This window comes from Xyrauchen texanus, chromosome 14, assembly GCF_025860055.1.
Source record: "Xyrauchen texanus isolate HMW12.3.18 chromosome 14, RBS_HiC_50CHRs, whole genome shotgun sequence".
Lineage (NCBI taxonomy): Eukaryota > Metazoa > Chordata > Actinopteri > Cypriniformes > Catostomidae > Xyrauchen > Xyrauchen texanus.
In genome coordinates, this window is record NC_068289.1 from 34791325 (window position 1) to 34815741 (window position 24417).

Here is a 24417-nt window from a genome sequence, read left to right on the forward strand (position 1 = left end):
GATTAAATAAAACAGAAACGTTTGTAATCTGTAAATTACAAAATCTTTGGAATCACTTGGAAAGTGTAATCATCCTGAATAGCTGCAAGTAGGCCTACTTTTTTAATCTATTTATGTTTTTTTGTCAGTTTTTGCTTTGGCATTTTAATTTTAAGACAATAGACTTTACACAATAAACATGGTAAATGTTTAAATGTATGGAAAAAAACTTACACTGGACATAAAAGTGTCACAGATTAAACCTGTTGTGTGTGTGTGTGTGTGTGTGTGTCTCACATTTGTACTGTTTTACCAAAGTTGGAGACATAATCCTTTCCCTGTACACCAGGTGTCGTTGTATAGCGTTTATCTCCAGAGTTTGTTTTAGCAGAATAGCATGAGCTATGCGGTTGCCAGTGCATCAATTCTGCAACGAAATATTAATCCTAAACGACAAATAAATACATACATAATTAAAAAATAGTTTTAATTTTATATTTAGAAATATATATAAAAATGAAGTAGTTATCAAAATAAAAGCCTTTTCAAAAACGTGGTTCCAAATTTAAAATGAAAGAAAAAATAGAACAAAAATAGACAATTATACAATTGTACAAATTATAATTATTTAATTTAATAATAAAAAAAAGTGTGAATAGGGATACGTAACATTTGTAACTCTGATTATTTATTTATTTATTTTTTGTCTTAAGAAACAAATTATATGACTACGAGACAATATTAGGGTTAGAGTTTGTTTAAGTGTAGTTTCTCGTTGGAGTTTTGCACTGCATTAATATCAATAATGATTCAAATTTCCAATGAGGTACTGTAAGTTGCCGTTAACATGTTTAAGCTTAACAAACTCACTTGGACACTTGACAAAATGTTCATGATTAAACGAAACCCGTATAACGCGATTTTTTCAGTGAAACTTGAAATCAAACTCATCTTGAGCCTATACCTTTGCTTTCATTTAACCCGGCCCATTTGGTAAAAAGAGTGGCCCAAAACTCAAAGTAACTTAGGGGGAGAAGTGGAGATACAGGGGAGGGCAGATCCCGTATTGAAAACAAATCAAATCAGCTCAACAGATCTCCCCCTCACATCACAACTGACGACTGAAGAAACTTTCGTGGGGTACATTTCTGACGTTCAGTCTGCCTTATAGACGCTTAAATTACGTTTTAATGTTCGAATAACTAAAGTTGTTGCAAGTCGGTGCGCGCGTGATGGATCGCTTAAAAGTTCGCGAGATACAACTGTAGCGCTTCATATCAGTGACTGATGCAGTTTGCACCAAGGTCCTCTTGTAATGCAAACAGCTGCTTTTGAGAAACGCTGATGGAGTTCCTTGACAGAATGCAAGCCAATTTTAGCGTTTTTATTTTAATTAAAATTACGTTGTTTTTCGGATGCACGTTGTTGGACGACTGAGACACTAAACGAACTTTACAACATCATCTAAAAGGTAAGTGTTCCGTTATGGTTTACTGTAAAGTTCACTGTAACGGTTAACTAGTTTGTGTGATAGATAATCAGAGATACATATTATGAAGGAAGACATTTTTCTGTTGTTTCTGGCGACGTTTAAATGTCGCCAGAAACTCATATTCGCTAAAATATATGACATGCTGACATGAGGTTTTGGCATGTCACTCTTTTTGAGTTGGTTGTATATTTCGTGACACTCCGATATTTCGTCTGAAACTTTTGTCAAGTGTCCCAGGTAATAAATAATAAATCATGTCATCTTCAGTAAACTGGCTGCGTTGCAACTATGAGCAATTGTGACTATTTTGTGACTTTGTGATATGCTACGACATATAAACGAGTTTACTGCTATAAAACCGAGTAAGTGAGAGAGACATGATGCGCAGTTGTTGTTGTTGTTTTTACACAGCTCTTTGGTTTACAAAATGCAACATCATCAATTACAGTCAACCATAATCCATATATTATGGATTTTTTAGTTTTTAACTTTCTTCACAGCCCCAAGTACTCCCGACTAGCCTACTAATAAGGCTACTTCAAGTTTTTGAGATGTCCTTAAAGCATACAGGAAACGTTTAGTCTGTGCTTTTTGTAATAGTTTGTCACCAGTTTTTTTTTTTTTTTTTACAAAAATCTATATATTCTAACTTTGTCCTTTGAAAAACAAAATCAGTAACTTTTTAAACAAACATTGCAAGGAATTTAATGTTTTGTGTTAATGATGTTTTGTGTATTTAAAGGATTGGCAAAAAGTGCGGCAAGAGTATGCCTTGTTTTCCCCCCAAAAAACAGAAAAGTGTGTGAGTGTGTTTCATTTAATGTGTTGCCCAGTCGAGGGCATTAGCATAAGAATAAAAGGTCTTCGTGAGTTTACCATTGTGTGCAATGAGAAGCGCCAGCAGTCAGAGGCAAAGCAAGTGAAAGGGTAAAAAAAAAAAAAAAGACAGCTATTCAGATTTTAAAGCCTGGTTTGGGACATCAGCTTCTGAAACATGGTTCGACCGTGTCACTTTCATCTTCCTGTCCTGCTGCTCAGCACCATTTTCACACATTTCCCTCTTATCCCACTCCCTAAATCAGGGATGTTCAGTCTTGGAATTTTGCTGTAGATTTTAACAAACCCTCTTAAATGGACACCTTGAATGACATTGAAGATTGGCTGGTGTTGAGTTGAAAACCCAAGTGACAATCAGGGGAAAAGTTGTAATGAGAGTACAGTTACAGTACAGTTGTGTAATTACATTGAACCTAGCAAGGCGAAAATACATGTTTTAAAGCAGATTTTCAAGATAACCCCAGATGGACTGATTAGTACTAATGCAATGTGGTTGTGTATATGGATGTTGCTTTTTAAAGTGAACAAAGTCATGATGAACTTGACAGAATCTTCATTTATGGAAAGTGAAGTTAAGAGCTGACATTTACTCACCTTCATTTTGTTCCAAACCTGTATGATTTTTCTTTCTTCCATGGAAGACAAAAGGTACTGACAGCCTCAGTCACCATTCACTTAATTGCATTTATTTATATATTATATATATATATATATATATATATATATATATATATATATACATACACACACACACACACACACACACACACACACACACACAGTGAAAGTGAATGATAACTGAGGCTGTCAGTCCTTAACCTTTTGCTTAACATTTATTTTTGGGTCCTAGGGAGGACAGAATATGGGCTTGAAACAATGTGAGGGTGATTAAATGATTATAGAATTCTCATTTTTGGGTGATCTATCACATTAAGATTTAAAGAAGGAAGTTTCTCAGCCTCTGAACTAGAACTACACTCTACTTTGTTTCTAGGACAACGTGGTGTGTCAGGCCTTGAATCTCTTAACCAAGGAAGAGCTGTGAGGAGTGTCTGAAGTACACTTGTGCCTCAAAGTGAACTGATGAGACTTTAATGGTCGTTAAAAGTGCTGTGAAAGACAGCTGTGTTTCAAGATTGTGTGTGGAGTTTCTAGAGTGAGATTAGGGCAAAGTGGTGAGAAAACAGTGAGAATGTGAAAAGTGTTAGCTGCTTACATTCATTTGGCCCTCTCAAAGGCTGTTCTTTGAATTTCATCTCCTCAGATTTGGCCTATAGGACGCGGGGCAATCCCTGCATTTTAGTAGCTGGTGTCGGACACCCCTCCAGACATCCGCCTCATTCTTTCACAAGTGTCTGGGGTTAATTAGGATCACATCACATCTGGTTCAAAGTTTTCTTTTTTTCCTCCTCATGCAGCTATGGAGGACATTGTTAAAGTCTCTACCGATGTCACCAAAGAAAACCACGAAACCACACACTCATCTATGTAAAAAAGACCTTAATAAGTATTTAATAAGCCATTACAAAATGTATGGCAAATCTGTGAAAGGCCAACATTTGATTGATTAACCTCATTAGGCATTGGCAACAGTTGCTATACCAAGAGGAAATATTGCATATTACAAAGGGTTCTAGTGCCTTAGAAGAAATAACATATTCTTGAGACTCACAATGATATTTTTAATAATGAAGAAATGCTTGAGTGATTTTATATGAATTCCAGATCCCAATGGATTTAAGATAAAGAGAGAGAGCTGTATATCGGTTTAATGCATACTCATGACACTGCAATTATGTGCGCCTTTAGTGTGGTATTTAATAATTTTAATTTATATGCACCACTATAACAATGCATAGTATTAAACAACAATATTATCTACATATGTTTGTACTTCAAGATCACATTATAGTGATGATGCAAATGAATAATTGAGCGCATTTACATGCACGTTCTCACACCGTTTATGCTTAATAGACAGACAATGCCTGCGGTCATGTAAACGCAATAAACTGTGTTCCTTTATTGGCGTAAAGGCCATAAACGGCTTATGAATATCCCGATCGAGACAGGTAGATTTCTGCCCATTACGCCAATTTGGCATGCCTTGTAAACACTTCACCTTGTGTTCGTACCGGCTCATCCAATGTGCGCACATGTTGAGCACATGCCTCTTCACGGTTTGATGTCAAAAATAGACAATAACGTGATTATTTCAAATGTCATGTAAACGCGGATTTCTTCCTTGTCAGATTTTCTTTTAAATAAGCTGATTTTAGAGATGAATCAGCATATTGGTGTGCATGTAAATAGGCTCATTGACAGTTTTGAACTGATTTACAGAAATTAATATAACATACTAACTCTGCCATTTTTGCTTCTTAAGTTCATAAACTTCTTAACTTCTTAGAATCAGAGACGCTATTAAAACACTCATTTTTGAGTGTTCTAAGACAAGGAAACATCACAAAACTTGTCTTACGATCTGATGAGACTTTAAGGGAACTTATTGTCAAAAGAAAAGCATGTTAATATGATTGTGCTATTCACATTGTTGCTTAAGTTTATATCATCAGCAAAATCACAAATAGACTATTCATTTTCAATGTATCGCCAAGCCCTATTGTTCAGCTTCTTGTAAGCCTTTAACTTTGTGCTCTGTCTGTTATTTTTTCTTTCTCTCTCACACACACGCACACTTTCTCCACCATGTAAAGACAGCTGGAAAATGAACAGTTGAAATCTCTTTTGTTTACATTAAGTTATATTTGACTTGTCATAACTGTGCAGGGACTTTATACACAGAGTATTCCTAACATTTCCCAAACCACACGTCCACCTTTGATTCATGCAAACCACCAGACAGATTGGTGGAGATTGGACCTACATTTATTTTATTAGCTAACCAAGAATAAACATTGCGCTCAACCAAAATGATACGTTTGCCTTTGAATTGAACCAGATGCATGTACTAGCGACGTGCAAAGACGCGGACTGTTTGTGTGTCTAGAAAATATAGGCTGCATGCGGACAGTGTGCACGTTCTGTGCTAATGATGGAATTTGCATCACGCACACTGTGTGTAAGGTGTACACCGTACAAGCACAGGTAGACAAGTAACTTGTAAGGTGTTGAATGTTCTCAAGCCTTGCGCTGACATGATCGTGTTGATCAAAGTGCGCATACCACAATTTTCTTCTGTGCGCTGATAAAAGTGTGGCAAAAACATTAAGGCAACAGACAAAAAAGGCAATATATATATTAGCCTGTTTGCCCTAAAAGTAAGCATTTATGGTGATTGCAACCAGTCTGACAGTTTGAGGTGTTCCACATGCTTTTATACAGATGTAATATTGATATTAGAGCTGGCAAAATTAACGTGTTAACGCATGCAATTAATTTAAAAGGTTTAACGTGTTAATTTTTCTTAATTGTGATTAATGCATAGACTGGGAGATTACGTTAATTGAATTGATGCTATTTTAGTGCATTTCTATCTTTATGCTATGGAAGGCTTTGTTTGGAGAATGTTTATAAAGCATTATATTGTTTTCTTTTCTGAGAAGGAAGTAAATGCATTTTGAAAGAAAAATAAGTATATTTAGAGTCAAATTTCAGCTCTTTCAAAGTCTGCGATTAATTGCGATTAACTACAAAACAATTATGCAATTAATCATGATTAATTTAATCAACATGACTAATTGTTATTAATCAAATTATAGCAAAATACGTCACTCACAGACAGTCCTTAAAGTAATATTCCGGGTTAAATACAAGTTATGCTCAATTGACAGCATTTGTGTTATTATATTGATTACCACAAAGTAATTGATTCCCTTTCTTGCTAAAAAGCAAAAATCTGGGTTCCAGTGAGGCACTTACAATGGAAATGAATGGGGCCAAACTGTTTCAAAAGTATAGCCACAAGACATAAACAATATTGTATTAATAAGTGTGTACAATATGAGTGTTAACATGATTTCAGTGTGATAAAATCTCTTAATACCATTTCTGTGTAAAGTTTAACCAGTCTTCATTGCCATGACAATGTAATGTCAATAAACCCTAAAATGACTGTAAAAATTATGATTTAAACAATTTTACAGCTCAAATAATTCATGAGTTTTAACAGAAGAATTAATGGGATTTTACAAAATTATAAGCTTCACATTTCTACCTTTACACACTCCAAAAATGGGCCCCATTTCACTTCCATTGTACTGTAACTTGAACTTTGCTCTTTTTTTATTTTTTAAGAAAAAGGGAAGAGTCAAAATAATTTTTTGTAGTAATCAACGTTATACCTCAAATGCTGTCGATAGAGCTTACCTTGTATTGAACCCAGAATATTCCTAAACTTGCACTCAAATGACGCCAACTTGCTCACTGCTACAATAGGGAACATTGTTGTGATCAAATGTGGCCTAAAATGTTTGAGAAGTTTGAATAGGCGTTTCACTTCGCATCCTTCTCAATGAGAGAGAGAATGTAAACCCATCTGTGCCTGGATTGGCCTTCTGTGCAGCTTACTATCAGCTAAAACAAATCATAATTCAACAGTCACCATTAAATCAAAGTTCCACGTGACAAACTGTGCACTCTGAGGGTTAGCTTTGATGTGCTAGCTAATTAATTCCTGAAGGGCTCATGACAGGCTGTCGGATGGTACATTAGGGGAACCTCTTCACTCATTATTAATCTATCATCTTCACAGCCTGCGAGTCGCCTCACTGTTTACCCTCTCCCTGTCAGACTCAAACAATAGCACAGTGTCCCAATTGTTTGTTGTCAGAGCTAATCGGATGCAGAAACAGAGGTTGAAGAGGCCAAAGGCAGTTCGGCATAGTCGCCGGCATAGTCTTCTGTTTTGGTTTGTAAGACGGGGTTATTGGAAACTAAGAAGTCGATGCTAAGGAGTTGTGACTTCTCAGGCGTGCTCCCAGCTCCTGACTGGGCTTGCCAGGAATGGAGTGGGCAGATAGCTTGTTTCATTGCTTTCCATAGGATGAGCAGGAAGATCCAAAGAGGAACACTGAATCCCTGCCAAGCCACAGACTCGCCTCCAACAGACTGGAAGACGAGCTGGATGTGCTAAACAAGGAGAAGCCATGTGGTAATCTTTAGCAATCAGCCTGCTCCGTTCTCTGACACACACGTCCACTCCCGCCCGCGGCCTCTCCCTGAACGCCGTGCTGGCCCTTGGCCAGGCTGAACTGAGCTCACTGTGGAATTCTCTCACTACGCTGTACTGGATAAGAATCACGTGTGTTCCTGTCATCATCTCGCAATTCCTAACCCTAGCTTAAATATATGACTCCCCAGATTATGATCTGTAGAACAGCAAGTGTCTCAAAGAGGAAAACAGTAATGAGCATGGACAGCATAAGGTCTTTTATTGTTCCACACCAGAGCTTGTAAGCAGAGTAGTGATAATTCCACCTGAGCGGAGAGCGCCTTTTTGTAGATTCTGCGCCGCTCTCTTAGGACGCTCAGTGCCGCTCGCTCAACCCAGAATGTGTGGGCAAAGGGGCAGTTGCTTGGGCCACTGAAGGTACACCCTGTGTGCATGTTTGGAACCAAGTATACTACAGAGAAATTTCATGGCGGAGCAGGATTTGAGCAAACGCTTTTTTACCGGTGAGCGTGAGCATTACTTGAGCGGAGCGCACGTGCATGGAGCGGGTTATTGAGCGGACTGTCACACCGCTCCGCTTCGCTCACATGCTCTGTTCCACACATTGATTGCTGCCCTGAATAAGGAGTTATTCACCAACAAATAAAAATTCTGTCTATTTACTCACCCTCATTTCATTTCTAATCCATATGTCTTTCTTTCTTCCATGGAACACAGAAGGAGAGACTTTCAAGAATGTATAGGTCTCTCTTTTCCATACCATTACAATAATAGAGGCAGGAGATTTTAATCTGCAAAAAGGACACAAAAGCACCATAAAAGTCTAAAAAACAGAAGTCCATATGCAGTGGTGGAAAGAGTACTGATTTTTAGTAAAAGTAAGAGTACTGCTACTGAAGAAATAATTCACTTGAGTAAAAGTAGAAATACTAAGAAATATATTGACTCAAGTAAGAGTAAATAAAGTAATTTGCAGAAAAACTACACAATTAATTACGTTACAAGTTAATTTATGAAAAGGATATTATATGTAGTATACAGTTGAAGTCAGAAGTTTACAAACATCATAGCAAAATACATTTAAATTCAGTTTTTCACAATTCCTGACATTTAATCGTAGAAAACATTCCCTGTCTAAGGTCAGTTAGGATCACTACTTTATTTTAAGAATGTGAAATATCAGAATAATAGCTGAGAGAATTAATTATTTCAGCTTTTATTTCTTTCATCACATTCCCAGTGGGTCAGAAGTTTACATACACTTTTTAGTATTTGGTAACATTGCCTTTAAATCATTTAACGTGGGTCAAATATTTTGGGTAGCCTTCCACAAACTTCTTACAATAAGTTGCTGGATTCTGGCCCATTTCTCCAGAAAGAACTGGTGTAACTGAGTCAGGTTTGAAAGCCTCCTTGCTCACACATGCTTTACAAAGTTCTGCCCACACATTTTCTATCGGATTGAGGTCAGGACTTTGTGATGGCCACTCTAATACCTTGACTGAGTTGTCTTTAAGCCATTTTCCACAACTTTGGAGGTATGCTTGGGGTCATTTTCCATTTGCGACTGAGCTTTAACTTCCTGGCTGATGTCTTGATGTTGCTTCAATATATCCATATAATTTTCCTTCCTCATGATGCCATCTATTTTGTGAAGTGCACCAGACCCTCCTGCAGCAAAGCACCCCCACAACCTGATACTTCCACCCCCATGCTTCACAGTTGGGATGGTGTTCTTCGGCTTGCAAGCCTTACCCTTTTCCCTCCATACATATCGATGGTCATTATGGCCAAACAGTATATTTGTGTTTCATCAGACCAGAGGACATTCCTCCAAAAAGATCCAAAAGATCTTTGTCTCCATGTGCACTTGCAAACTGTAGTCTGGCTATTTTATGGTGATTTTGGAGTATTGGCTTCTACCTTGCTGAGCAGTCTTTGTGGTTATGTTGATATATGACTCGTTTTAATATGGATATAGATACTTGTTCCCTCCAGCATCTTCACAAGGACCTTTGCTGTTGTTCTGGGATTGATTTGCACTTTTGCAAATAATTTGCACCAAAATACTTTCATCTCTAGGAGACAGAATATGTCTCCTTTCTGAGCGGTATGATGGCTGCATGGTCCCATGGTGTTTATACTTGCATGCTATTGTTTGTACAGATGTATGTGGTACCTTCAGGCCTTTGGAAATTGCTCCCAAGGATGAACCAGACTCGTAAAGGTCCACAATTGTAGGTAATTTGAAGTTAGGCCTTAATACATCTACAGGTACACCTCCAATTCAGTACAACTCCTATCAGAAGTTAACTGTCTAAAGGCTTGACATCATTTTCTGGAATATTCCAAGCTGCTTAAAGGCACAGTTAACTTGTATGTAAACTTATGACCCACTGGAATTGTGATAAAGTCAATTCAAATCTGTCTGTAAACAATTGTTGGAACAATTATTTGTGTCATGCACTAAGTAGATGTCCTGAATGACTTGCCAAAACTATAGTTTGTTAATATAAAATCTGTGGAGTGTTAAAAAAAAAAAATAGTTTTAATGACTTCAACCTAAGTGTATGTAAACTTCTGACTTCAACTGTAAATGCTTCCATTTTTAGAATACAAAGTCATTTTTGTACTTGAAAGAAACTTATGCTTCCTTTCACCAAAGATGCATTCATTTAAAATAAAAAATACTGGCAAAATTATTAATTGCCAATATTATTATGGTTTAAGTAATATTTATAAAATTATTTATTTACCTGTGATGGCAAACATATACAGTGTCAACTGTTCTTTACAAAAGCATTGTAAAGTGGAGGGCGGGGCCAGGCTGGAACAACGCATGCCGAAGGGTCATTCCCGCCTTTCTCGACCTGTGAGGAGGCAGGAGGGTAAAAACAACAACAAACAAAATAGGCGAAGAACAAAGGCCAACACGGAGTGACAGAGACAGAGAGAGGAAAAAAAAACTCACTCACCGGTTCGCGTGGTCCTCGATCACTCCCCCACCCTCTCAGACGGACGGCATCCGCTCCTCCACGGGCGGACCGGAGTCAGACCTATGACCCCCGGCGGACAGAACGACTCTCCGCGTTCCCAGCGACTCATGGGGACACTCCTCCGCCCCTGGCAGCGGCCCTACTGCTCCAGGCGGTCAGGGAGTCGCTTCCCTCCTCCCCTCGCGGATACCGGTCCTCTCGACCCCTCCGCGTTTCTGGGGGACTGCAAGGCACTCCTCTGCCCCTGGCGGCAGCTCCATCGCTCCCCACTCGCCTTGCGGACAGTGGCCGTTCCCCGCGGTCGGGCTACTCCGTTCCCTGGCAGATGGCAGCAGCACTCCTCTGGGTGGACAACAGTGTCGAGGACTCTGCATCCCTCCTCCCACCCAGGATTCTGCACCAATGTAAAGCAGGTTAAGGGAAAGAGAACGAGGCGAGAACCGGCTTGGCAATATAAATAATATTTTTAATAATAAACTGAACGAAAAACACAAACATAAACACATAGCAGCTCCATGTCGTTTTCTCTCTCTCTCTCGTTATCCCTCGCGCACCCCCATCAGGTTGATTGGCCTCGCCCTCCTCTGCTCTGCACATCCCTTGAGCACTTTTGGCCTCTAGCGGGTGAGACAGGGCATGTAAGTACAATACAGCACCGTGAGCGAGAGTGTTACTTGCTAGGACAGTTCATTTTGAACAAGGTTACGGAATTTAACACGGGAGTACAATATCAAACATGCGGAATGATCGAAGGGAGAGCAATGTATGTAATTATAACTATATCAGATATTATTAATAAAACACGGGAACTCATTGTGTGGGCATTTTTTTTCCTCCATATTTTGAATTTCTGAGATATTTTTGGTCAATTTCAGTGGCATTTTTGCTCAGAATACCCGTTCATTTCTGACACTTTTTGTATTGTATATAAGGTATTTAAAATGTTTGTTTTAGACATATAGCAAGTAAACAAGATATCCCCACATATATGTAAAACTACATTGTGATAATGTTTGACAGTTAAAACATTGCCTACCTTAAAAAAATGTCAAACAACTTTGATCAGTGGTTAAACGTTTTCAGACGGTTCCCTCGTACCTAAATGAATGGGTCCTTTCCAGAATAAAATTAAATATGCTGAAAATCACAGTATTATAGATCAGGAAGACTCGCAGACGTGAGTGAAATTTAAGATGACATTTATCTGATTAATATAAAACCGAAAAGTAATGTCTCTCTTTGGCGTAGGCCCTGTCTGGGGGTCCGAAGAAGTTGTACTCGGAACCGTCATACCCTGTCGGAGATAGGAGGCAGGGGCGAGGAGCCTACCCCCGTGCAGGACGGGACTCAACTGGTGGTGGTGGGGTGGTGGAGGTTGCTGTGTTAGCACACTGAAACAGCAATGTGTTAGATTGTGAGCAGACTTATAAAGCAATGGCTTACATGTGATTGGCTAGGAATTACCCAGCTAATGGTGCGATGATGTACAGCTGATAGTCTCTCCTCTAGAACTACGCTGCGCTTACATTTCTTGTATAGTGATAGGGCAGAAAGTCTTGGAGAATCTAGAGAAGAGAGAACACCGGCAGCAGTTTATGAGAGCTGCTGTGCTCATGATGCTGTGCCCTGCGGGCTTCCGTCGTGCCGCGCACAGTGCGTTTTAGTTTATATACAGATTTTCTTCTTCCCAAAAATTCTGAAATATGATGTATTATGTAGTGAAGTTTAATACTTAGTTTTTAATCAACTCAAGTAAAAATTTACTATTATTTATTTATATTTAAAGTCGAAAAATGTACTCAAGTACTGTAACGAGAGTAGCTGAAAATTGTTACTTTCCACCTCTGCTCAACGAGTAGGTTTGTGTTAAGAATGGACTGAAATGTCAATCTTTTTCTCTGATAATCTTCCCCTCAAGTAACCTGGTACAAACTACTGTGACCAGATTATTAGTGAGTTGAAGGCATGATGCATTAGCAATTATTATTTCTTACTCTTAAATTCTCCTCCTTTTGTGTCCCACAGAAGAAAGAATGTCATACAGGTTTGGAATGACATGACCATTGGTAAATGATTACAGTATTTTCATTAAGATTTTGTAACTATCAACTAGTCATATTAGTGCTGATTGATAAAATTAATATATCTAATTGGCCCGTTGTTTATCACTTACAGGCAGAGTAAGTGTCAGGGTGATAAGCAGTTGGTAACGTCAGGAATCTACACAAACACAGCCGCAAGTTGCAAATATCAGTTTGTCTCTGTCCTTCAGACCACTAGACAGCTGACAGATGGCTGCAAAAAAGCAACAAAAAAAAAATTACAATAAGATCACACATACTGACATCATGAAGAAAACATGACAGAGACTAAGATGGGTAAGAAAACAGAGCCTTACACTTTGAATTTAAGAGATTGATGTATGTACCTAAGGGATCATGGATGACTTGCTCTCTGAGTACTGATCTGTACTGTACTGATAGAGTTTGGAATGTGCATGTAGTGCATAAACCAATCAAATAATTGGTATTATAAAACTGATAGATTGCACTACAAATGCTGAGCCAAGCAAAATTCCCATAAACATTCTATATTAATATGCCAAGTTGCTACATTGCTTGCCAACTGTAAACACTACGCTATTAAACTATATTACTTGCTGAAAGAATGGTCTATTCCAATAAATATAACTATTTATTGACCATTACTGTATTGTATGATATTTACATAGTCACTGTCATTTTATAAGAGAGGCATGTGCATTACAGTGATTTTACCACAGGATTTAGGCCCTCCACTTGTACACCCCTTACCTGTGGTAAAATCACTGTAACATAGCCTCTAGTGGCTTACTACTTTCATAAAATGACAGCAACAACAATATGATAAAGACACGAATGTTGCTTTAGTTTATACAATTAGAAACTTTAATTTGTAGTTCTAATGTGAAAAATTTGACTTTTGTTTAAAATTATGTTTGTTCACTTAGGCCATGTCCACACTAATGCATTTTTATTCGAAAACTAATGTTTTTGGTGGTGGACAACACGTTATACTGGGAATGAAAGGCATAAATGTAGAGTAATAAATGCGCTTTTAAACGAAAATGTATTAATGTGGAAGTGGCCTTTGTAAAAATATAAACCATTGTTCAATTAAGTTGGAAGCCACAAAATCTAGGCAATGTGCATATTTTGTGGTTGGCATTCATAATGTTTCCTTAGCCTAAATTATATTTACACCACACCCCTGAGCTACTGAGACAAACTGTACAATAAAATACATCCTATTCAGTAAGTTAGCTGCTAATTACGTTGAAACTACATTACACCACAACTATAATTGCCTTCAGAGGCGTATAATTAACATTTATGTCTGTTTCTCTCTGGGAGGACAGACAGAGGCATGACAGCTGGGTCTGTAGTGAGAGAGCGCTAACAACCTTTTGGTTTAGTGACCCAAGCAAATGGTGTGCAGAGAGAGCAAATTCTTTCATGAGCTCTGTGATGTGACAGGCAACAGCTGTGCCACGCTCTGTTAAAGTATCCTCTCAGTAAGCCTCACGTTATTTATAAACACTTGTAGTATACACACAGCTCTCATAATGATTTAATTAGGGACACAAGCATATACAACTACATTCTGTGCATTCAACGGAGCTTCGCTTTGACCCTCGCTGAGAGAGTTCTTTAAACGATAGACTGAGAAGGATTCTTCAAATGGTTCTGTGTAGGTTTTAATGTCAACATCTGTTTCAGATTTTGAGGAGGACAAAGAGATCAACTACAGGATATTGCAGATATGCGTGGGGTTTGGGATAGGGGGGAAGGGAAGGTCAGGCTTTGGTCTGTAAGACATTTTCCCTGCTGGTCAATGTGGCATAGCTATGCCTGTACTCATTTTACATTTACATTTATGCATTTGGCAGACGCTTTTATCCAAAGCAACTTACAGTGCAATTATTACAGGGACAATCCCCCCAGAGCAACCTGGAGTTAAGTGCCTTGCTCAAGGACACAATGGTGGTGGCCGTGGGGTTAGAACCTGCGACCTTCTGATTAACAGCCCTGTGCTTTAGCCACTACGCCACCACTGTACTCATTAGGTTTATCAGTGAAGAGATGAGGGCGTTGTACTGTTACTACTGAAACATCTGACCTCTATGGTCATTCATAGTTATCTGAGCTTCAGGTTGTCATCATGGAATTAACAAGTGAGATATTATGACTCTGGCATTAAGTCAGTGTAGCAAAATCATCTTCCAGAAAATAAATAAATACAAGCTCCATTAGTTTTGATTAGGGGTATACATATTTGCTCTGACAACGATTCAATTTGATTACAATTCTTTACCTAGTGATTACAATGCATATTGAAATCTGAAATTTGGTCACGATTCGATTTGATTCCATTATTCTGGAATGATTCATAATTATTTTAAAAAAATACGCAAACAATTATTTAATTTTTTTACTAAACATTCTTCATTTAGAGTCACAATTGCATTCAGGAACAAGGAGCTTCGGCTTATATGTGTGCCTGCATATATAACAGAAAAATATTGTTACATGCATTATAGATGTGAATGATATGTTATAGACATGATATGGTACAAATAGATATGTTACATCCACTATAGATATCCAATATGAATAAAGGATAACAATGTCTGATGCACCATAATGATTTGATGCAAACACACTGTAACAGGTTCTTTGTTTGATCAATAAATGAGGAAGAGGAAACCAGATTAATAGTCCACATTCTACCGTATTTTGTTTTACACTTTTCAGTGCAGACAGAAAAACACACACTCAGAAAGGTGGGTGTCTCCTCTCTCTCTCTCTCTCTCTCTCTCTCTCTCTCTCTCTCTCTCTCTCTCTCTCTCTCTCTCTCTCTCTCACTGGGGCTCTCAACTCCCCTTTATCTCTCTGTTACCTCTCACTGCAACAGAACATCTGTTATGGAAAATTGCTCACAGGTGTAACTCCTTACTGCTCTCATCTCCCAGTCAAATGCCTCCACATACCATGCGACAAGGCAGATACAAGAACACATCGGAGAGTTCTCTTTGCAACTTGGCCACCACCGTGATTTGGTACGTTTGAGGTGGTAGCTCCCCTTTATCTCTCTGTCTCTCACTGCAACATAGAACAACTGTTAGGGAAAATTGCCGACAGTTGTAACTCCTTAACGCTCTCATCTCCTGGTCTTTCTCTCCATTCACAAGTCAGTGCTCGACAATACCCCACCTTCACACACACACACACACACACACACACACACTAATTGTATGTAACCGTGGATTTGATTTTCATATCATGTAACTTTAACATTTATTACACCAACAATTATGAATGAAATATTTCTTATGCATGCATGTCTAAATCGAGTAGGGTCATTAGTAGCATGTAAAAGTGGTTTTACATGGGATGTGGTAACTGAAAACATGGCAGCATTGCTGCATCAAAAAAGTGTGCACCAACGGTAATGGCTTTAAACTTTTATTTAGTGATTGTTTGAATGTTTCTAACATATAAAAATAAAGATCTTGTGATGTTGAAAAGACTATTTGAGCAGCTGGTTCATTATGACAATTGCTTCAATCCCTCTTTTGCTGGTAAACAGCAGCATGAACGCAGATCACACCTGTTTGATCAGACGAATCTGAGGCCAGCCTAGATTAATCACACCTGTTTGATCATACTTGCAAAAGGGTTAATCAATATTATGTCATGTTTACTTTGAAAAACTTTGTGCAAGCTCTTGCGAAATAAAAATGATGTAAATCTTACTAGTCATTTTTTTTTCAGTGTTCTAAAAAGGAAAAACTAAAAGAAAATTTAATAAAATAAACTTTAATATTTTGTCAGATAGGAAAACACTGGCAGAGTACAAGTCGACAAAAAAATTACAAATTTACTCAAGGATAAGTTTTGTAGAGCATTTTAGAACGCCATAATATATTGTTTTCAAACGCTATAAAATTGTGTTTTTAAATGCCGTTTTGACTTTAAAGTACCAAGATCAAGGCAGGGTTTTCCTAACCTGACCTCCAGTATTAGCAGTTATGCATTGTGAACTTTAAAAATATTATTACTGTACATTCTGATTATTTTCTCCTTGTAACAAATTAATGCGAGATATAATGTACACGCTTGAACAGTTTGGGAAACGATAAAGCTTAACATGAGAGAAGATTTTGATTTTAAATTAAATGTAAAAGTTTCAAGAAGATGGCATGCAGGTTTCAAAAAGTGGTAATAAATTGTCTATAGAGTTGCAGTTATGCAACTAAATATATTCAAAGTGATGTAATGAGTAATGTAATTATTGCTAACTTGGTGTAATGGTGTAATACTATTCCATTATAATGTGGAAAAAGCTTTTTGTAATGTATTATTCATTACCATTTTTGGACACTATGTTTGTAATGTTCCGAGATTACAACAAGACAGCACACCACATGCAAACTGACACTTAATACAAGATTAAGATTAAGTGTAAAGAGATAAAACAAAAGATACAACAATCTAAAGTGTTTTCACTTTGCTCTTTGTAAAAAGTTAAACATTGTTGGGTATTTCTGCCTCATCTGACCCTTAAAATTAACCTAATGTGGTCAAGTTGATTTATTAATATTGCAGAATATTTTTGAACCAAGCTAGATAATTTACCTAGATGTTCCATTTTTTATGTTACCTGACAAAGCATTTTTATGCTGTATGAATGAACACATGAACACACAGTATTGTCCTAGAAACTTCTGAAAAGCAGATTAAGTTAAATTGGACACTACAGTGTGAAGAAGACAGAGGTAATTTATGTCTTCACTATGGTACTATGCAAGAGATAGGACCACAAAAGACTAGACAGATCAGACGTCTTCAAATTAGAGGAAGTTTGCATTCCAAGGCAAGCCGCAACACAGTAGGATCACTTGAAATGGATGAGGCTCCAAGGCAAATCCTTTCAAAACAAAAATGTATGTGAATATATTAGAAAATATAATGTTATATATTAAATAATACATTTTCCTATATGGGAATCTAGTGCTTATATTTTTCAATATTCTGAAATATATGCATGAACCATGTATGGCTATATATTGATACACATAAAAAAATATATCTATAGCAATAACAAGACAAAAACTATACTATATTTTTTACATGCAATAGCTTTATTGAAACACTCAAATAATTTCTCTTTCATTAGTTTATGCATGGGTTTACATACAGCATTAAAGTCTCAAAATATGTTCCCAATATGCCTACAAAGGTCCCCAATTCTTTACAGATTCAGGCAAATTATGACATAAATGTAAATTCAGTGACATATTTGCATTCCACATACTATTTCAAACTTTTGGACAAAATCTACAACCAATTTTGTTTTTACATTTGTCTCACACACACACACACACACACACACACACACACACACACACACACACACACACACACACAACACAGATATATATTACAGGATCATTTATATTACATTAATATATTTCATATATTTGTGTATATATATTTAACAAACATGTTCCCATATATATATTTTGAAATATAGTGCATATATGTTCAAATTTATGTATACTCAATATATATATATATTTGTAACTATATATATATATATATATATATATATACATACATATGTGGATATACACTCACCTAAAGGATTATTAGGAACACCTGTTCAATTTCTCATTAATGCAATTATCTAATCAACCAATCACATGGCAGTTGCTTCAATGCATTTAGGGGTGTGGTCCTGGTCAAGACAATCTCCTGAACTCCAAACTGAATGTCAGAATGGGAAAGAAAGGTGATTTAAGCAATTTTGAGCGTGGCATGGTTGTTGGTGCCAGACGGGCCGGTCTGAGTATTTCACAGTCTGCTCAGTTACTGGGATTTTCACGCACAGCCATTTCTAGGGTTTACAAAGAATGGTGTGAAAAGGAAAAACATCCAGTATGCGGCAGTCCTGTGGGCTGAAAATGCCTTGTTGATGCTAGAGGTCAGAGGAGAATGGGCCGACTGATTCAAGCTGATAGAAGAGCAACTTTGCCTGAAATAACCACTCGTTACAACCGAGGTATGCAGCAAAGCATTTGTGAAGCCACAACACGCACAACCTTGAGGCGGATGGGCTACAACAGCAGAAGACCCCACCGGGTACCACTCATCTCCACTACAAATAGGAAAAAGAGGCTACAATTTGCAAGAGCTCACCAAAATTGGACAGTTGAAGACTGGAAAAATGTTGTCTGGTCTGATGAGTCTCGATTTCTGTTGAGACATTCAGATGGTAGAGTCAGAATTTGGCATAAACAGAATGAGAACATGGATCCATCATGCCTTGTTACCACTGTGCAGGCTGGTGGTGGTGGTGTAATGGTGTGGGGGATGTTTTCTTGGCACATTTTAGGCCCCTTAGTGCCAATTGGGCATCGTTTAAATGCCACGGCCTACCTGAGCATTGTTTCTGACCATGTCCATCCCTTTATGCTACGTTCACACCGGACGCGAATAGCGTGTCAAATTCGCGCCTACCGCGTCTAGTTATACGCTTGACCACTTTGAATCCATTCGAGCGTCAAGAGCGAAATTGACTCGCGTAAAAAACAAAAGTTTGAAGCGAAATTTACGCGCGTGACGCGGGTCGGAGGCGAAATCCGATGAAACTCCGGAGGCGAAACCCGTTGACGGCCATCTTTTTACAAGATGCCTGATGTTGATCGAGCATTCGTGGAGAGAGTCACCGCTCTGTATTTGCTCTGGAGAGCAGAACAGCGGCGTATGGGTCGTCGTCGCCGTACTTGGGTCCACCAGCGAGGGGCGCGGGACATGCTGGAGAGGAGCCACTGCCAGGTCTGGGTCGGGTTGCGGCCAACAACTCCTCCAGAGAGGCACTCCGGGTGAGGGATGTCTTCATGGCACACTTCTCGGCGGAGGGAGCAGTACCATGGCAGCCGACGGAGTAGTGTTTGAAGTCCTCCTCATGACTTCCCCACAACGGCTCTTTTAAGAGCCACCCACAAACCTATAAAGAGCTAAACTATCTAAAAATAGTCCATTATTATTATATTTTGTATTTTTTTTCCCAGGTTGTCAGCCCCAGTTCCAGGATGTCAGGTCCACAACATGCACATTTATTAAGTTGAGACTTTTTAAAAATGTCAGGTTATCCATGGTAGTATATCAGGTTAAATTATTTATTTATTTTTGTTTTGATGATAAATGGAGCCAACCTCCAAAAGTAATTAACCTGTCCTGTGTTTTTTTCCTTATTTTACACTGTCCAGACACTAATGTTGGTTGTCTTTACATTACAATAATAATGAAAGATTCCGAGCGGGAGTTTACGTCACTTTACCTCCTGAGTGACAGCAGGCAGCTAGGCTCCTGATTGGTTAACGCGGCGAATTGACGGCAAAGTTCAGATTTTTCAACTCGGGCGGAGAACGCTGCGTGAATGCACAAAATGCACCATTCGGCGTAACGCGCGTAACGCGCCAGACGCTCAATTCGCGCCATTCGTGCGAACTTGACGCGCGAATGAGGCGTATTCGCATCTACCGCGCCGCGCTCTACGCCTCATTCGCGCCGCATGAATTTTTTACGCGCGTAACGCTTCTTTGCATTGACTTAACATTGAAATCACTCGCGCCTGACGCGCTATTTGCGTCCGGTGTGAACGCAGCATTATGGCCACCATGTACCCATCCTCTGATGGCTACTTCCAGCAGGATAATGCACTATGTCACAAAGCTCGAATCACTTCAAATTGGTTTCTTGAACATGACAATGAGTTGACTGTACTAAAATGGCCCCCACAGTCACCAGATCTCAACCCAATAGAGCATCTTTGGGATGTGGTGGAACGGGAGCTTCGTGCCCTGGATGTGCATCCCACAAATCTCCATCAACTGCAAGATGCTATCCTATCAATATGGGCCAACATTTCTAAAGAATGCTTTCAGCACCTTGTTGAATCAATGCCACGTAGAATTAAGGCAGTTCTGAAGGCGAAAGGGGGTCAAACACAGTATTAGTATGGTGTTCCTAATAATCCTTTAGGTGAGTGTATATGTGCACACAAAAAAATGCTTGTTGCACTTTAATCTGTTTTAAATACTATTCTGATTCTAGTGAAACTTTGTAGTATGGCACTTTTTGTACCACTGTCTCCTTAAGAAGATTTGTTTGTGTTTTCCTCTTTTGTAAGTCACTTTGGATAAAAGCATCTGCCAAATGAATAAATGTAAATAAATATATTTCTGTCAGATTTGCGCACACACACACACACACACACACACACACATATATATATATATATATATATATCACATACATGATCCCATATGTGAAAATGTAGCGCATATATGTTCAAATGTGTTTATACTCAATATGTATATATTTACAAATATATAATTATATAAATATTCACATATATGGATATACTGTATATTACAGTATATATTTCCTCTGAATTGTCTACATATATTGCTCATACATATTCCCATATAAATGTGACTATATGTACAACATATATTTTAAAACATATTTAAGCACACACTACCATTTTTCATCACATGCACATCTAAATATTATGAAGTGTATTATTGAATATAAAATTACATACATTACAATCTAATACATAAGGCCACCCTGGTGGACGGAACACCCCGCCCCTTTCTCAGGAAACAGAAGGGGTCTCCCCCGCCCCTGGCAGTGGTTCTCCAGCTCGAGGTGGACAGCCAGGAGTCCTTCGCCGCTTGCGGTCTCATACCCCGCCTAGTTTCTGCGGCTGGTAGGGGTCTCCTCCGCCCCTGGCAGCGGCCCTGACCAATCCAGGTGGTCGGATAGGAGCCCCTTCTCCTTTCATCATCAGCAGCCGTTCGTCCGCTCTCAGGCAGCCGGGCTCCGGAGAATGGCCACGGCTGCTCCGTTGGGGTGGATGGTAGTGGCAAGAACTCCACTACGGCGCATCCCTCCTCCTTTCCAGATTTCGGCACCAGTGTAAAGGTATTAATGGAAAGGAGGAGGCGAGAACCAGCTTGATAATATAAATAATATTTTAATGAACAACTTAAACAAAAAGAAACACACAAAGGTGACGGACAGCTGCCCATAAATCTCTCTCTCTCTCTCTCTCTCTCTCTCTCTCTCGCACTGCAGCCTCCAGTCAGCCTTTATCCACAATATTGTCATATATTTCCCAATATATGAAAAGTGGCAATTTCTTATGTATTACATGTGTTCATGCCATTAACACTCTAGAAAGTGTTAATTTGTTAATTTAGCATTTTGTTTCATCTCTCGCTTTTGTTAATCTGTCTATTTGTTCAGCCTCCCAGTCTTTTGGGGTGCATGGTCATTTTCACACCTGTTGCATCCTTTTTAAAGTGAGTACAGGCACAAAAGGAAATCAATACTGTCATGTATTAATGGAAGAATTTCATGAAGTTTCCTTGAATAAAAAACATTTGACACTTTGGGAGTTCACATTATTGCTGTTGTTAAGTAGTCTGAATAATAACATTATTTTCATTATTACAATAAAAGGAAAGTTACTTAGAATAACCAGATGAAGTGGATTGTGTCCAGGTTTATTGCTTGAATTCCCTGGCATTTGTCAAACTATTGGCTGCAAGGGAAACTACATTTAGAGGAAGGATAAAGGGAATGAAATGCCCTTCCTCTAGTCAGCTCTTGCATTCCCACCTTGGTAGAAATGGTCAGGCCCATTCGTTATCTTTGTAAAGGAGTTGGTCTACATGGTAAATCTTTGAGCTGGAGCGTTCAGAGGGGGGATATTGTGAGCAGTCATGGCTGAACTTTCTGTCCCAGCCTTAGATGGACTAATGCAGTAGGGGGTGGTTATGGAGGATTAGCCCACAAGCCCTGCATGGTCCCACACCCCTCTGTCATGTGGACCCAAGATTCTGATCCTTTTCACACGCTGCACTTGTCAAAGCAGCCACGCAGAAGAACAGTTGCTTTCTTGTAGTTTTTCACCCTCACCGCCACCTGTCCATTTGGTTCCTTACACCTGTACAGTCCTATCAGATCTTCTTGTCAAAGAAGATCAGAGTAAGGCTTGGTCTACAGATCTTGGCAAGAAAAGGGCATGCCGAGCAAAATCGATAATGATTGATTGATATATCGGCAAGGCAAATAAATTCTCTGATATTTGGACATTTTGTGATTATCAGCAGCTGAGAACTGTTCACGCTTGACCAATTAACAGGAACATTATCTACTAGGGCTAGGAATTGCCACAGACTTCCCAATTCGATATTACAATGATATTTCCTAGCCGATTAAATATGAAGTGCGATATTACGATTCTGCCAGTATTGCTATTTGATGTTTTGATATAATAACTTCATAAAAAGATTAAAAAACTTTCTGGGAAAAAGGACTTAAAGAAATGTTTATCGAAGAGTAGTTGTGTCTGAAATGACAATTGTTTTCACTCTGTAGTATATCATTTGCAGGTTTAAGATAGGGATATGCAAAACGACCAATTTAAAACTACCAAACGACCAGTCAGTGCATTGTCTGAGCTAGGCAACTAGTTAGTGGAAAGTAGCCCATGTATAAGGCTGCATTTTGTCCACTTGTACTCAACAAATAAATAAGTTCAATATATAATTGTGACAAGGAGGAGGGTGGGACTGGGCCGTGACTGTAAAGATGAGCTGGATAAGGTAGTTCGAGAGAGAGAGAGAGCCACACGCAGCAACCGTGTTTGTGTGTTTATGTTTGTGTCTTTTGTTTAAGTTTTCATAAAAATATTACTTTGATGGTTCATCTGGTTCCCTCCTCCTCCTTTCCCATTTTAATCCTCGTTACATTGGTGCCGAAACTCAGGAAGGAGGAGGGAATGCTCTGTCGTGGAGTCCTCACCACTGCCGTCCGCCCAAAGGAGCAGCCGCGACCATCCTGCTGAGGAGAGGGATAAAGACGAGCTAGATGCTGCAGTTCGAGAGAGAGAGCCACATGCAGATGCCGTGTGTTTATGTATCCTGAGATAGTCTGAGATCCTATGCAGCGTTTTCATAGACAACGCTATTCTTACAAAGTTCTCCCAGGTGACTTGCAGAGAAAAAAAGTGAGAACTCACAATTTGCGCGTGTTCTGCGAGACACGTTCGCGCCGCAAGCGTTGGCGCCAAAGCGCAAATTAACTTTGAACAAAAAAGCAAATTAGACACACGAGTCGATGCCATTTCTTTCATCTGTTCTTCAAGGTGAAGAACACCTGTAATCAGATGTATTTCCTCTAGCACGCGTCTTTGTGTCTAGCGGCATTTCTATTCGACAATGGTGGATAAATATGTGTCTGACACTGCGCATTAATACCCTGGTTGTTAGATTAAAAATATTGTTGGGGCGCGACATGTAGTTTACGTCATCCAACAGTTTGATGAGCCTTTTTACAGCTAAACTATTTATTAAAGCAGTGTCAGACAGAATCTGCAGAAAGACTTCTTACCAATATTCTCCACAACACCTCTCAAATACATTTTTGGATTATGCATAATAACAGGAACATTGATCACAGCAGAGGATTTTGATGTCCGACAGTGAACAAATAGTGCTTTGATGTAGCAGTGGTGCATTAAACGACAAAACATAAAGAATTAAAGAGACAAAACTTCTCAGAGGGAAAACCTGTTAGTGTGGAACTCTGCACAAATATAGCTTCCTATATTTATCTATTACTCATTGTAGCATTAAGATAAACCTTTGGTTTAAATTGATATTATATAAAAAAAATATTTTTCATCAGGGAGAAGATTTTAAATCATTTGGCTCAAGAATCGTGATTTGTAACAGAATAAATGTTTTTCCCCAGCTGTATTTTCTTGTGCCTGTTACAAAATCTCCCAACAGTTTGTTATTGGATTTGTTTTTTGTGAACTTTGAGTAAATATTGCATTAAAAACCTGTTCTAATTTAA

General features: G+C 38.6%; 1 protein-coding gene across 1 annotated transcript in view; it reads left to right on the forward strand.

Annotated features, from left to right (window-relative positions):
• Positions 1-1023: 1023 nt before the first annotated feature.
• gli2a (GLI family zinc finger 2a) overlaps positions 1024-24417 on the forward strand; it is a 110282-nt gene continuing 86888 nt past the window's right edge. The window contains exon 1 of the mRNA XM_052142561.1: positions 1024-1450. The gene's annotated coding sequence lies outside the window, so the exon portion shown is untranslated. The remainder of the gene's footprint in view (positions 1451-24417) is intronic.